Source organism: Lontra canadensis, unplaced genomic scaffold, assembly GCF_010015895.1.
Source record: "Lontra canadensis isolate GAN:19392208 unplaced genomic scaffold, GSC_riverotter_1.0 scaffold84, whole genome shotgun sequence".
NCBI classification, from domain to species: Eukaryota; Metazoa; Chordata; class Mammalia; order Carnivora; family Mustelidae; genus Lontra; species Lontra canadensis.
In genome coordinates, this window is record NW_022631078.1 from 2,836,482 (window position 1) to 2,852,507 (window position 16,026).

The following is a 16,026-nucleotide window of genomic DNA, read 5'->3' on the forward strand; positions in this document are numbered from 1 at the left end:
CAGCTCAGGTCATGATCTCGGGGTCCTGGGAATGAGCCCCGCACCCAGCTCTGCGCTCAGCGGGGAGTCTGCTTGAGCTTCTCTCCCCCTCCTCCCACTCACTCTCTCCAAATAAATCAATCTTTAAAAGAAAGAAAAGAATGAAGCTCCTGGTGTACAAAGTAAGTGCCAAGCAGAGGTTAGCTGCTACCTCCACCACGGCCACGGCCACCCCCACAGCCACCGCTGCCATCATCATACCCAGCAGCACCTGTTTCTCCAGCTCCTCCCATAACCGCAAACGGCTGGACACCGTGGACACCGCGGCTCCGTCCCACAAGGTAAGTACGAGCGGAGCCCCCGGCCCACGCCTCCGGGGTTCCGACACCGACCGCCTCGAGGGCGTTGACGGAAGTCTGCGCAACAGACTGGAACCGCAGGGACACCAGCGCTTTGACACTAAAGTCATGACCAGCCTGCGGCTTGTGAGGAGGCGCGGCCTCCGGAAACATGAAGCTATGGCGCTGGACAAGCAGCTTCTCCCCCACAAGCGTCCTGTGGCCCCGCCTGGGCACAAGGTCACAGAAATAATCTCCTCCACACAAACGAAAATCTTGGCCTTAAAATCAACCTCTATTTTCGGTCTCGGGGATCTAGAAAATAAATCAAATGTTTGCATCCATCCAGAGATACGTTTTCCTTCTATAAAAAAAATAAAAAAGATGATGAAAACAGAGGTACCTTAACTTTACAGACCTGAGACCAACTAAACAAAGAAAGCACCGAGTGCACAGACTTTAATGGCAGGAACAAATTCAAATTCTGAAAGACTTTTCAGTGAACCCAGCCAGCCTCCAGCAGCACAAGAAAAGGCGCTCAGCAGCACCTGTCATCAGGGAACTAGAAGCCAAAGCCGCGAGCTGCCGTGTCGCCCACGAGCACGGCACAGAGGAAAGACTGGCTGCGGCTGTGGCGACGCGGGAGAGCAGGGGCCTCCCACGCTGCTGCGGGGCACGCGAGACACGGCAGCCCCTGCGGAAGCCAGTCCCGCGGCTCCGCCGACAGTGAAACAGCAGCCCCACGTGACCCAGCAACCGCGCTCCAGGTGCACACGCGCGTCCACACACACTCGCGGCCGACTACTCACAACGGCTGAAACGCGAACACAAGCCAAGGGTCCAGCAGCCGATGAGCGGACAGGCAAACCGCGGTGTAAGCCCACAGTGAAACGCTCCGCCTACACAAGCAGGGGCGGCCGGACACACGGCGGCGCGGGTGAAGCTCAAGACCATCGTGCTGAGCGGAAGAGGCCCGTCAGGAAAGGCCACACACTGTAGGATTCCAGACCCTGCGTGAAAGGTCCAGAACAGGCAAATCCACGGGGACGGGAAGTAGACCAGGAACTGCCGGGGCTGGGGGAGGAGGGCTGCGGACTCAGCACAAACGGGCGCAGGGTTTTCTCTGAGAGGTGGAAACGCACTGGAATTGGTGGTCACGGTCACACGACTCGGGAGTACACGAACAGCCACTGAATGGCCCACCCGAAGAGAGAGGCAGGCCCTGCGGGTGGGCAAGCAGTGGGGGGCGGGGGGGCAGCGACGGACCAGCTGGATCAGACAGAAAATCCCAGCAGGGGACAGGGACAGCTGGCTTCCCGCCCCCTTTTCCATCACAGCCCGCCCGGTCCTGCCACGCAGCGGCCCACTGCACCGCTGCACTCGGCCGCCCCGACACACGACCAGTGAAGGCCTCAGCTATAAGCCAGCTTCGTCCTCCAGGCCACTTTGTGTTCAAGGAGATACACTGCAAAGTTGTGTCACGTGAAGAAAAAAATCACAAAGTAGCTTCTGCCCCTGGGCTCACGGCTGCGGGGCTGATGCCAGGCCACCCGCCACCTCCGGCTCCAACGCGCAGGCCACGAGACTCATCGGTCACACCGAGATGAGGCCACAGGGAGGCGGGGAGGCCGGGAGGCCAGCCCTCTCCAGAAGCGAGGCAGGCAGCCCCCCCCCAGAGTGCATCTCTCTCCTCGTAATTACATTAACCGCAATTAGCGCTCTCCTCCTTCCTAATTCCTCTGCTCTGACACCTGCTTCCAAAAGTCCTCTGGCCGCTGCGGAACCCCACCTCCCTGCGGGAGTCAGAACTCGCACTCGTCTCCCCCACGCTCCCAGAGGCACACAGCCTCTCCGGCCCGGGGCTCTGGGCGAGCGTGCCTGTGCGCAGCCCGGGCTACTGTCACCCCGCAGTGGACACCCAGTCTTCAGAACAGAATGATCTCTCATGTGTTCAGCCCAGAAATAAACTCAGCGATGACAGACACTTCATTTCTTCCTCATAATTCAATCGCCCTTAAGGAAAAGTTTCATAAGTAATTAAATTGATCTTCCTTTCTGCTCGGGACACAGATCTATTTAGAACCGCCAAGGAAGAGAAAGCGTGCCTTGTCGGGGAGGACACCTCCAGGAGCCGGCGGCGGAACGCGGGAGGAGCCGCATCCCCCGGAGCCCGGCTCACAGGGAGCCTCCGAGGACGGGGAGCCAAGCGCGCCCCATCCTTCTTCCTAATTGACATGTGCTGTATACATTATATCCAGAAGGGTTTCACGGGCGCTTTCTGGATCCAAAAAGGCTCTTAAATATTAATGCAGTCTGAATCCTTCTTGAATACTCTTCAATTCTTATTACTGAAGCAAAAACGGAGACGCCTGACGTGAACGGCACAGTTAAGCAGCTGGAAGAAAGTGAGCAGAGTGGCCCCTTCTGGTTCCCCACCAGAGAGTCCCCGAGACTCCCCGAGGACACCAGTCATGCTGCGATGCGCAGGGCCCTCAGAAGTCAGTAAGACGTCTTTATAAAGGACAACAGGAAAAACACCTCAGAACAAAGTTGAAAGAAAACAAAGCACAGATGGCTCTATTACTGGTCGTTACTGCGGACGGCGCACGGCGCAGCCCGCCCTCCAAATGAGAAAGGAACGGACACAAGAACGCTGGCACCACCCACTTCTCCCAGGTCTGGAGTCCAACCTGCTGCAAGGCCCCATGACCTTGACCAGCTTTCTCCACTGAATGAGCCTGGCTCTCCCGGCTGGAATAGGGAATCCTTTTCTCATTGAATCCACAGACAACAGCGGGCACAATGCCCGACACACCAGGAGTGGGCACTCCTGCCGCAACAACTCCAAGGCCTCATTTTTCTTACAGGGAGTGGGATAAAGGAGGAGAAAGGGCCAGCCATCCAGGTCCGGGTTTTGTAAGTTAAGTCACCACAACAGCACCTTTTACATTTGGAGAGTCAGCGGCCACCTGCAGAGCACACGCGGGCCCCACATCTGCGAGCCCAGCTCTGCCCCACGGCCAACAACCCCATCAGACGCTCCAAAGCCGCCAGGGTCCCCAGCAGCGTCCCAAGACCAGAGGGTGCCACAAGCCCTCCCTGCCATTCACTGTCTGAGACATAAGAACCAGGGGTCATCACAGCCTTCCGGAGCCTGGCCACGTCAGAGGCAATGCAGGGCCACCACCCCCACCGGAGTCCATCTGAAAATGACCAGCAGTGACTCTACACCCACATTTCCAGAAGGCTCTCAGACACCTCAGGGGACCACCTACAGACTCCAGACTGGACACTGCAAGAACCCATAGCATATTAGGGAAAACAAGCACCATCTGTCATCTGAGTCCAATAGACACTTTCTATTTTTATGTATTTTTAAGTCCTTTTACAAATAATTTACAGAATTAAGAAAAGAGAAAATGTAAAGGACAATTTTGTTAGAAATTTTAACACGATTTTAAACTTAGTAGAATTTTCCCCCATATTTTCCTAGTTTTGAAGAAACAAAATGCTCAAAACAGACAACAGCCCTTGCAAGCAAATCACAGCTCACCCGTGTCAGGACCGAGGCCGGATCACACCCATATCGTAAACACTGGTGACGACGTACGGACTCCCGTCCAGCAGTGCCTCGCTTGTCAGGACGGTGCTTTCTGCCTCAACGACGCTGTCGAAATGCGACTGCGGTTCCAGGTGTCAAGTTCTTCTCTGATACGTCCTCACTTATCATGACTTCTGGTTCTTTCACTTGCTTTGTTCAAATTCAATCAAACTCCTAAATTTCAAATTCATCTCCAGAAAGTTTCAGTTGATTTTACTTACAGTTTTGCCTTGTTTTCAAAATGCAATACCTTTTTTTAGAGATGTATTTATTTATTTGAGAGAGAGTGAGCAAGAGAGAGCAGGGGGAGGAACAGAGGGAGGGGGACAGAGTCCCAAACAGACCCTGCACTAAGCACAGAGCCCAACACTGGGCTTGATCCCATGACCCCGAGATCACAACCTGAGCCGAAACCCAGAGAGTCACCCAACCGACTGAGCCACCTACGTGCTCCCAAAATTCAATAGATTTGAATCTGTTGTGGGCGACAGCTTTGTTGAAGAGAAGAGAGCCCTCTTCTCCGCTGTGGAAATGCAAAGAACTTTCACTTTTTGATTTATGGAGGCCGGTCAGAATGATGGGCCAGTGCCTTCCTCCATTTATACAGCTTCTTCCTCACGCCTTCCCGTCACAGCTTGAGCACACACCTGCTTTCAGCACTGGTCACCTCCATCCAAGTTTGACCCACACACATCAGTCATGGAAAATAACAGAATACAGATCTTTCTAGCAAGAGAGGACAGTCCTCATACTTGTCACAAAATATTAGGTGACGAAGTCCTTCCTGCTAGCTACTGGCTGGACCAGAGAGCGGCTTTCCTGCACGCGCTGAGAATTCCACGGTCCGGGCACTGGCGCTCACACCCGCCACAGCCAGCTGAACGTCGGCAGGACGTGGAGACGGCTGCATCCGCCTCTCTGCACCCAACTTCCAATTCACCCAACAGTGGGCGAGGGCCTTCCTCTGCCATTCTCCTCTTTGTCATTATCCGTGGGTCAGAAAAAATGCCAAATGCTCTATGTCCAATGAAAGCTCAAAAAAAAAAAAAAAAAAGACTACAAAAACGCCTCCAGACTTCTTTCACACAGTGCTGACAGACAATGCAATCCCTGGGAGACACGATAAGAAAACCAAAGGACCCCACAAAGGGACGGTTTATTTCATTACTACACGATTCTTCTGGATCATTCCATCTCTCATTCTTCCACTCTCCATGTTAGTCTTGGTTTTACCATAGTTAGGAATAATCAATGAATAATGATACAACAATTCCTAGGATGATAAACTAGCAAAATATTTTAAGATACAGAAAAAAAAATTAGGGCCATTAAGATCTGACACTATATCTCCAATTTATAAAAAGGTCCAATGGACTATATGGTAGCTGCAAGATAAGAATGGATTTTACTCTATTTTTCAAAAATAAGCAGATTTTCTCCCTGAGCTTTGAAGAAAAGAATAAGTCATCAAATACCAATCAAATCTTACAAATACTTTGAAATATTCAAACAGTAAACTCAAAAACGAAAGCACTGAAATGGACCCTGAGAGTCTACGGAAGGTCAACACCCTTCTCCAAAACTGAAGAATACGTCTGTAGCCTCAGGCCCGATCACGGGTCTGCCGGAGAACCCTACCTGCCCCTCTGCCCCCAAACACCCAACGTTATGTTCGTGAGGTGTAAATATGAATCTTGAGAATGATCACAAACTTAAAGAATCTGACAAAACTTTGTTTTTTGAAGGTTTCTTATTTATTCACATGAGAGATACAGAACACACAAGCACGAGAACACAAGCGGGGGGAGCAGCAGAGGGACAGGGAGAAGCGGACCCCCGGTGTGCAGAGAGCCTGAGTGGGACTCGATCCCAGGACCCTGGGATCCAACCTGAGCCCAAGGCAGATGCTTAACCCACTGAGCCCCCAGGCGCCCCGTCAACAAAACTTTAAATGGTCCCTCGGTCGAGCCTAGTTACTGAGGGCAGAGCGGGTGAGACGCTCTCCGCTCAGGCAGGCGAGTGCCCGGGACGGCCGTTCAGCTCCGCAGGCTGCACGCGCAGGAGCGCCGAGAGGCCCCTCCTCACGCTCTGCTCCTTACTCGGGGACCCGCCGCAGCCTGAGCGGCTGCCTGACAGCCCTTGTCCGAGTCCGACAGGAAGACCCATAACGGTGTCGAGCCCGCCTCACGCTCTGCTCGTCCGCCCGTCCGCAGACCTCGCTCGGTGATGGAGGTCATCAAAGGGGGTCCTGAAAGCCGCCCAGAGCCCGGGGCTGCGGGGGGGGCGGGGGGGCGCTCACGCCGCAGTCGCTTCTGCAGGACTGCTGAGTCCCGAGAGCTCCCCGCGCGGGGCGCCCAGAGCGGAAGGCACACGGCGCCCCGCAGACCCCGCCACGGGCCGACGGGCCTCCCGCGCCCGCCGCACGCCCACCTGACGTGCGGGGCCTGACTCTCCTTCAACTCGACCTCTCTGCTCCCTGCTCCGAGGGACGCTGGGCTGTCATCATGCCTGACTCTAGTTTTTTTGGAAAAATGGTCCTGGAAGGAGCACCACACGCTGGGCCCGGTGCTGGATGCTAACAGCTCCGAGACAGGAATGGGGGCTGGGCCGGCCTTGGGCAGAACATTAAAAAGTCCGGAGGGGGAAATGCAAGTAACGAAGGACGACGGCTGCCGCCAAACCACCTGTGTCCCAGCAGTCCCTCTCCAAACAAGGGGAACACGAAGGGGAAAACAAAAGTACACGAAGACCACGGCCACAGAGCTCGGAACGTGAGAAGGCCCGTCCTCAAAAGAACAGTCCGCAGAGCTGACATACACACGGTCCCCTCGCTCCCGCCACCACCCGGGGAGCCGGCCACTCCATGACGGGGAAGCGCACCGGGACCCCGCGCCCGAGGGCCAGCACCGCACAGGATCGTCGGTGCGGAGGAACGGGCGGGCAGAATCCGACGCCGCACGGCAGTCCGCACCCGTCCACCTCTTTGCTCCGACAGGCAGCACGCCGCAAGGCATGAGTTCGGGGTGGCGGCCCTGGTGACCCGGGGGGCCTGCTGGGTGGCCTTGAGCAGCCCCGTCACTGCGCAGGGCCTCCCGGCCCAGTAATGTATTAGGTCCCGCAGGGATGGCCTGGGCGACGGCTCTAAGTGCACGGTCATCGATGCAGGGAGCCCAGGACGGTGCCCTTCTCCCGGGAACCAAGCCCTCTCCGGCCCCAGCAGAGCACACGGGCCCCCCACATGGCTCACACACGGCCGCGCACGAGTCAGAAGAGAAACCTCGTAAGGTCAGAATGCGGGACTCCTTCACGATTCTTCAGTTTGTAAGCAGGGATTTTTCCAAATTGTAGCACAGAATTGGGAATACAAAGGAAACAACAGCTCACAGAAGATGTCATAAGGATCTCCTAACTGAACGCCATCAATTAAAAAAAACTCCCGGTGAGATTTCTACGGGTAAAATAAAACCAACGTGGGACACACCAGAGCCCGGAAGAGGGAGAAGCGCACCTCCAGCCCAAGCTGTGCCAGAGCGCCGAGGACCGCGCCCACCGTGAGCCAGTCTGTCGCATGCCCTGGCTGTCCTGGGGAGCCCGGGCACCGCCCACAAACCGGCCCCTCTACGGCCTCCCCGCCGCAGTACTCCGAGCAGGGCGGGGTCTCCGGCGCTGTCCGCCATCCGTGGGGGCACGGGTCCCAGGCCAGGGTCCCACCCTGGAGGAGATGCCCCGCCTCTCCAACCGCCCACGTGACGCACAGCACTGGAAGGGCCCGCGTGCAAGCACGTGTGTGCAAACAGGCTTAGGAAACTGGGACTAAACTGGCAGTAACTTGGCCTGAAAGTGGCCTCGGGACTTTCACAATCACCTTGGATTCAACAGAAACACGTCAGGCCACTGGAGAGCAAAGAGGACAGTCACTGATGCGTGTCACCTGACAGCTATTCTGTGACTCTCCCACTCTAACAGGGCAGGACGTAAGAAGGCAAGGAGAGCTCCCGTCTGTGGAAGGAGGAAGTTCTTCGAACGTAAGTGGCAGAGCCTTCTGTGAGCCCAGGCTGCCCTGCAAAGCTCTACTGCTCACGGGGATTCCTGACCCAGACCCGGGAAACAGGGTCCATGCGCGGCCTGCACGGCTGGCTGTCCCTCCGGGGTGAGGACCGGTGGGCGTGTGCACGCTTCAGGGACCCAGGAGCAAAGTCACCCAAAGGGGCCGTGGGTCAAACATTGTGCTTCTGCAGTACAGGCACATACCAAGCACGAGGACTGTAGTCACTGGCTTCCCAGTTTCATTACACACCCCTGCCCGCGCGCACGCGCACACGCTGCTCTTTCCTTAGTTCCTAATTAGGCCAGCTGAGCAAGATTCTTGCAGGCTGAACACTCAAATGTCAATACTGGAGAGTGTATTAATGGCTCCTGGCTCTCCAATTAATTCTCCAAGTCACTTAACAGCTTGGAGCTCTGGCCCGTGTCGAACAGGCTCACACGGAAATACGGAAATATCTACCAGCGAGCGTAGTGCACGTGTAAACACAAAGACACAGACGCAGGGCCTGCCTCCAGTAGGCATGTCAAGGACCTGTTAGTAATCAACGTTTGGAACACACCGAGGCAGGAGTGATGTGCCATCTCTCAGCTGGCTGGCGGGCGTAGGCCCTCGAGCATCTTCCCGGAAGAGCATCTTCCCGGTCATCAAGACTTAGAAACACTCACGAGCATGATGCAGAAACGCCTCGTCTAAGAATGCGTGACAAGAGAACAGTCCAAAATGCAATCAAGAACTTATTTCCAGACACCACACGTATTACCAGTAACAGTGAAAACGTAAACACCACACAGATGTTCACCAACAGAAACCCGTCAAGCTACGCTCTCTCTTCTCACTGGAACGAGAGCCCTAGACGGTCTGAATGTCTCCATGCCCCCCCGAAAATCCACACGTTGAGTCCTGACCCCCAGAGATGATGGTGTTGGGGCTGGGGCCTGGGGGAGGTGCTTAGGGAGGAGACCCCGCTAGTGGGGTCGTGCTCTGTACAGGCCCCACAGGGCCCCCGTGCTCCTCCACCACGTGAGGACCCGGCAAGGAGAGAGGACATGGGCTCCCAAGCAGGGGAGCATCCCATACCCGAGCACGGCCACGCTGGCGCACTGCCCCACATCCAGCCTCCAGAACTCTGAGAGACCACTTCCTGCCACTGGAAGCGACCACTCTGCTGTTGTGTCACTGCCCCCCACACAGACAATGACATGAACTCTCCTTTCTTTCTGAAGAGCTTTACTGAGCATCAACTCAAACGCCACACAATGCAGCCACACAAAATGGCTTATGGTATGTTCGCTAAACTGTGCAACCACTACCACTCCTAATTTTAGGACGTTTTCCACCATGTGCCCATTAAAAGTCAATCCCCATGACCCCACCGTGCCCCCAAGACACAAGCAACCACTAATCTACGTTCTGTGTGTAGAGCTTTGCCTGTTCCGGACGTCCGGTATCCGTGGATCCCGCACCACGTGGACACTGTGTGGCACGGCTCATTTCACGTGTGGTCCCCGGGTCCCCCTGTGAAACGGTGTGTCAGCGCCTCACACTCTCTACTCTAGTTCTGTGATGTCACACCGCCAGAGTGCACCCCCCTCACTACCGTGGGCGTCCGCTCGCGAACGTCTGGGCTGGCTTTCGTGTCCGTGGGCTGTGCGCACGGCGCTCCCGTGGACGCTCACACAATAACTCTGTGTCCAACTCTCCCGTGAAATGCCACACTGTCCACCGGGGGCGGGGACTACGCCAGTCCCACGCTGCCCTCAACAACGCACAGACGTCCACTTCCTCCGCACCCTTGTTGACATTTCTATTGTCCTCGCCGATTCCAGCCACCACGGAGGGTATGAAATGGCCTGTCACACTGGGGTTGGGTTTCCGTTCCCTAAAGATCAACGACACCACGCCTCTCTTCACGCGCTTACTGGCCGTTTCTACACCTTCTCTGGAGAAGTGTCCGTGCAGACACTCGGCTTGTGTTTTCGTCAGCTCGTCCTCTCCCTGAGCTGGAAGGCCCCTCGCGGCCCCGCGGACAGCAGACTCTTCTTCCCGTGTGGTCCGGCCTGCAGTCTGTCCACTTTGCTGGTATTTCTGAAGAACCAGCTTTGGTTTTGTTGGTTTCCCCTATTGCTTTTCTACTCTCTATCTCACTTATTTCTGTTCTAGTCCCGATTTCCTTCCTTCTGTTTGTTTTGGCTTCGGGACGGTCTTTTTGTAGTTTCTAACCCTAAAGAGTCAAGTTAACGATTTGAGTTCATCTTTCTAAGACAGTCACCAACGACGGCGGGTTCTCCTCGAACACAGACACGGCCGCACCCCACAAGTTTGGGTGTGCTGCGCCTTCATTTTCAATCATCTCAAGGTTACTTCTAATTCTCCTTACGATTTCTTCTCTGACTCATCGCCTGTCTCCACACATTTGTCAATTCCTTCACGTTTTCTGCTGTTACTGATACCGAACTTGGTGTCCTCGAGGTCAGAGAGCACTCTCTGCATGACCCCGTCCTTTCAAATGTGCTGAGGCTCCCCTTGAGGCCCGGCACGTAGTCTATCCCGGACACAATTCCCTACGCACTTGGGAAGGGCATGCGTCTTGCTGCTCCTGGGTGCCGGGCTCCACACATGGATGAGGTCTAGCTACTAGTCAGTCTCCTAGTCTGCTTTCTAGCTGCTCACGGACCTTCTGACCAGTTTCCCACCCATCACTGGAAGTCATGTGTCATCATTTATCAAAAAGACATTTCATGGGGCGCCTGGGTGGCTCAGTCGGTTAAGCATCTGCCTTTGGCTCGGGTCATGATCCCAGGGTCCTGGGATGGAGCCCCGCATCGGGCTCCCTGCTCAGCGGGGAGCCTGCTTCTCCCTCTGCCTCTGCTGCCGCTCTGCCTGCTTGTGCGCTCACTTGCTCTCTCCCTCTGACAAATAAATAAAATTTTTTTAAAAATCTTTAAAAAAAAGACATTTCAAAAAAAGTTTCATGACTTTGGAAGATGCTTATATACCAAACAAAAAGCAACATTAAAATGTGCATAACATAATTGCCACCATGTTAAAAAAAAAAAAAAAAAAAGGACACTGACACAAAGGCCAGAAGGAAATTAACAAAAACGAGCCAGTGACAGCTTCTGAGACGTGGACTCACACTGTCACTGAGTTTTCTAGTTTAACAAGAAGTCCGTTACTTGCATTATCAATGTGTTTTTAAATGGAAAACAGGACTCCATGTGAGTCACCAGCTCTGCAAGGACGTGGCACCTTACTGTCCCTGCAGGGGCTGCAAAGCCAGCAGCCCTACCGTCTCGGGCTCTAACACCCCAATCCCCAGGGCCCTCTGCCCTCTGTGTTCCCACGTGGAACCAGAACGTCCACACGAACACCCTGTTTTCAGACGCTCTCGGCAAACAACGCAGGACCACAAGGCACCTGCGCCATGATGAGCACGCACGGAAGCCACGCAGGAGAGGCTCCGAGCCGCAGCTCCGGTTCGTGTGGCCCACGGAGAAAACGAAACGCAAACGAGACAAGACTTCAACGCAAACAGGGAAGTGAAGGCCCCAAATTCTGAAATGAACTCACCAGCGGCAGCAGCCCCTCCCTCCCCCGCTGTCACCAGAACCCGATTTATACTCCCAGAGTGGAAACGGGGAAGAATGACCACACCCCTCCCCTTTGGTGGCTCACAAATCCCCCACGTGCCTTCCCCAACACGGCCCGCCTGGCGGTGGGAACGGACTCCCTGGGCTCCTGCACTAATCCCAGCGCCGCAAGCCCAGGCTGCATGGAGCGAATGCCGTCTTCTCAGAGCAAAGCTGACGTACCGAAAGCCCGTACTTGCGAGATTCTGACTCACATACAGGAAATAAAAATGCACATCTTAATTTTCTTAAGTAAATACATTGTTTATTCCAGTTCCTTTCCGTATTTGCTGTCGACAGTAATTTATCTTAAGAGAAAATGACACCAAAATCAAGCTGATCAGAGCCTACACATGCTGATAAACAGAACCAATGGACAAAAACCCCTCGCTCTCCCGGCCATTTCTCCCACAGGCCCAGCGCACACGCCGTCAGCCTGAGGCATCCCTCCCAAGTGCCCCACCAGAACCGTTTCTAAATTTAATAGCACAGAGAATGGGGGCTGGGGGATGCTGCTTTGGTTTTCACTCTGCTGAAAATATTTAAAACTAAAATGTAATTCTCTGCTTAAATTGTGCAATGCAACATAAGGGAATGGTTCTTAATTCTAAATCAAATTTAACACTGTTAAAAGGAATATGACAGTTGCCGCTTGGAAAATACAGTCTTTACTTTAAAATTACACTATGCCTGGAGGGAAAAAGCCTTAAAAAAAAATCCAACAACAGTAGAAGGGTTTCACGAATTATGCTCTATTATCTCAATGGAATATTATGTGCAGGAGGTAGAAATGATCTTTACAAAGAGTTCCTAATGATATAGGGGAAAGCTTGTTATAAGGTTAAACGGGAAAAAAGCACAACACAGAATTTTATACATAATGTGCCCTCAAGTAAGTAATTACAATGCACAGAGAAAAGAGAAAAGAGGAACTATACCCAGTAGCAGGTACCCGGGAAGGCCGACGCGGCCTGGCCCCATCCTGCGCCTGCCTGCCAGGACACGTACAGGACAGGAACGAGCCACCGACAGGGCCTGACACAGACGACAGGTGGGAAAACTCAGCTTAGACTCAAGGCCAGATGGGCTACTGGGACCCACATGCCAACCAGAGCCTGGGAAGGAAGAAACCGGAGCCAAGTCTGCTTCCAGCCAGCAGCCCGGAGAAGAGGCCCGGCTCGCTCGAGGCCTGGCACAAGCAGCAGGAGGCACAGAGGAGGGCCCACCACGGGAAGGCAACGGAACAGGCAACACCAACACCATGACTCCACCTGGGCAATGGGCCCAGGCAGATGCAAGACACCCCCCCCCAAAGCTAAGCAGCTCCCCCTCAGATGGGAAGAGTGAGTGCAGGGATGGAGAGAGGGGGAGCTCCTTCCCCAGCTCTCCCTGCGTGGCTGCCAAGAGACATAAACCCAGGCTCCCCTTGTCAACAGTGTAGCTGTCAAGGTCAAGGCTCTGGCTCTCCGCCACGCTGCCTCCACTTCCCGGCTCCACTACACCGAGCTGAAAAGCGTGCGTTCTAACCACACAACACACACTGAAACCCTGTGGGGATCTGGCTCGACATGGGGTCTGCCAAGCTTCCAGTCTGCGCCGAGCATATGCACACGGGAGACATGGCTACTGCTTCGAGGAGCAGAAACTGACGGGGCTACCAGGAGAGGAGGAGGAGGGAAACAACACGGTGGCACGGTGGCGAGGCGGAAGTGAGTCACAGGACTCACAGGTCAGGAGGGACGCCTGTAACTCCCACCACCTTTGAGAAATACAAAGCCATAGCACGTGCTGTGGGCAAGGCTGTGGGCCCACGGGGACCCTCCCGGGCCGCTGGCAGGAACATCAGTGGAGCCGTGGCTGCCATCTGACCGCTGAGAACACAGATGCCCAGAGGGACGAAAACACGGGCGTCTACACCAGCACGCAGGGGCTCACAGCAGCAGCGCTCGTGATAACCAGAGCAGAGAGAACCGAACGTCCGCTCAGGGCTCTGTGGAGGGGCACAGTGTGCCGTAGCCATGCAGCGAGAGGCCACTCGGCCACAGGGACTGCGGTGCTGGCACCTGCTGCCCGTACAGACCTTGAACGTGCCAACGAGAGCAGCCGGTCTCAGAAGACCCCCCGCCGTTTGATGCCATTTCCAAGAGCTGTCCAAGAGGCAGCCCAGGAGACGGAGCCGAGGTGTGCTTGTGCAGGGCGGGCAGATAGGGAAGGGCCGCGGGCCACTGTGGGGCAGGAGTGCTTTTCAGGACGGTGAGAAGCTCCTGAAATTTGGGCAACGGCCACCGTGAGAGCACCCCGACTGCCACTGAACGTCTCCCTCGCGGCGGGTGACTTTTACGTGGGTCAGCTCGATCTCGGGGGAACGATTTGTCAGGCAGTAACAGTAACAACCGGGTGCGGGATGAAGAAACCATCCTCCAGACCTTCGGGAGGCCAAGCATCTGGCGTTTACCCGCTTACAAACCCAGCAAACCAGAACACCCCCGGCCCGCGGCTGCCGACACGTGTGCCCCCGCCTCTGAGTCTCCGCGCAGCGCCTCCCGTCTCCACAGCCGCGGCCCACACGGCTGGACACGCGCCCGGGCTTCCCCACGCCCAGCAGACACGGCTGAGTGCCCGCGGGGTCTCACCCCATGGGGACCGTCCTCCCTCGTCACTGCGCCCAGCATCACGGCACTTCCTGCAGCCCCACAGCTGCACTCCCGCCGCTCCCTGCAGTGACGCCCCCATCCTAACCACAGCGGGCAGCCGGCCCCAGAAAGGCTCCTCCAAACCCTCACCCGGGCTCACTGTCCCACTCCCCACACACCTCCAGGTAACACGAATGTCTGTTTCCGTTCACGTTCTTCATGACCAGTTTCAAGTCTGTCTTCCTGCTGTAACCACGAGCTTGAGGGGGCAGGACCCAGACTTGCTTCGCTCGCCTCCAGGGGGCCAGGAGGTGCCCGCTCCACACAGGGTGACCTGAACCGACGTGGTCTCCACGCCCCGGCACTCCGCCCAAGACCGGCACCCCAGTGCACGCCCCCAAAGGTCAGCGTGGATGACCACACTTCTGCCCGGGGGCAGGTGGGCGGGACTCCAGACCACTTCCACGACCTGAGGCTTCCCAAGGTTAAGGAGGGGTGGACTGGCACCCACACGTGCACACGCCCGAGCCCGGACGGCAAGAGCTGGAAGAGCGCACGCCACCAGCGGTCTCTGAAGGACGAAAAGCAAGGTATGCCCACTTCATGACACCGCCAACTGCCTGAAATAAACAGTGTGTTTCCTACACATGTCCCCAAACCCCCGGCACACCCACTCAATGCACACGTGTGTCCTGGTGCATGTATGAATGTGAGCAGATGTGTCCCGGTACATGTGCGTGTGCACCCGTGTGGGGGGGCCACAGGGAGGCAGGGAGCGAGAACAGATCCCATCCCCTCCGGTCCTCCTCTCTTCTGGACAATGACCCCACGGCCCAGCCCCTTCACCCCCCCTCGCCGACGACTCAGGCCAATGCAGTAAGGATGGCTCAGGTCTTCCGACACGAGCTGGTGGTAAAGTACTTAAGACAAACTTACTTACCACATTAATTAAATGGTCTATTTAACATGGAATATCAATTCTCTAATCACATCTCAGCTGAACTTCTTCTTTCCATTAACAACCCTGACGTCTACTGACAGGTCCTACTGTTCTAGGATCATTAAGAACATTTTCATTATCTGTCAAGCGCAGGAGGAAGCCGCAGAAAGGCGAGAGCGCCCGCCCCTCCCCCTGCCCCGCACATAAGAGCTGACTGCGGGGGACACGGTGGTCCTCGTCAGTTGATTGGCAATGGAAGACCTCCTCTGGAATCAGCAGCGCAAACCGCGTGAAGGGTCGCGACAAAACGCACTGAACGGGCATGTTCTCGTCCTCAGAGGGTCATCGGTCCCGGCCAAACCTGCTCCCCCGGACAGCACCCAGGACGGGAAGCGGAAGCGGCTAGAGACACAATCTCATAAAAACAAATATCAAGTCGGGAAGGTTCACGTAAGACAAATTAAAATCGGGTTTTAATAAAAATGCTACACGCAAACAGCAAATCCCTCCTTTGGTTATTTACTTTTTATCCACAGATAAGCTAAAAAGTAGATCCCACCCTTATGTTTTCAGAATTTTTCTAAAACTTAACACGTGTTCATAACAGGTACGGTGCTATTACAGTTGACTGCTGTAACTAAATGGGAAGAAATACACAGCCCTCAGAGAGAGACCGTGTGGCCCAGCCGAAGTCTCTGTTAAACCAATTACGTTGCTTGCAATTAACATTCCCATAAGATGAGCCGCTGCTCATATATCTGAGGTGGGAAGGAGACAGCGAGCTGCAGAAGGCCGTCAGAGAGGGCTCGGGTTTTAGCTTGTCAGCAGAACTTTCGACTAACGCTCTATCACCTTGAC

At 55.2% G+C, this 16,026-nt stretch overlaps 1 protein-coding gene across 2 annotated transcripts in view; it reads right to left on the minus strand.

Moving 5' to 3' along the window:
* Nucleotides 1-16,026, minus strand: part of TBC1D22A (TBC1 domain family member 22A) — a 289,882-nt gene that overhangs the window by 159,815 nt on the left and 114,041 nt on the right. The gene's annotated exons all lie outside the window — the stretch shown is intronic.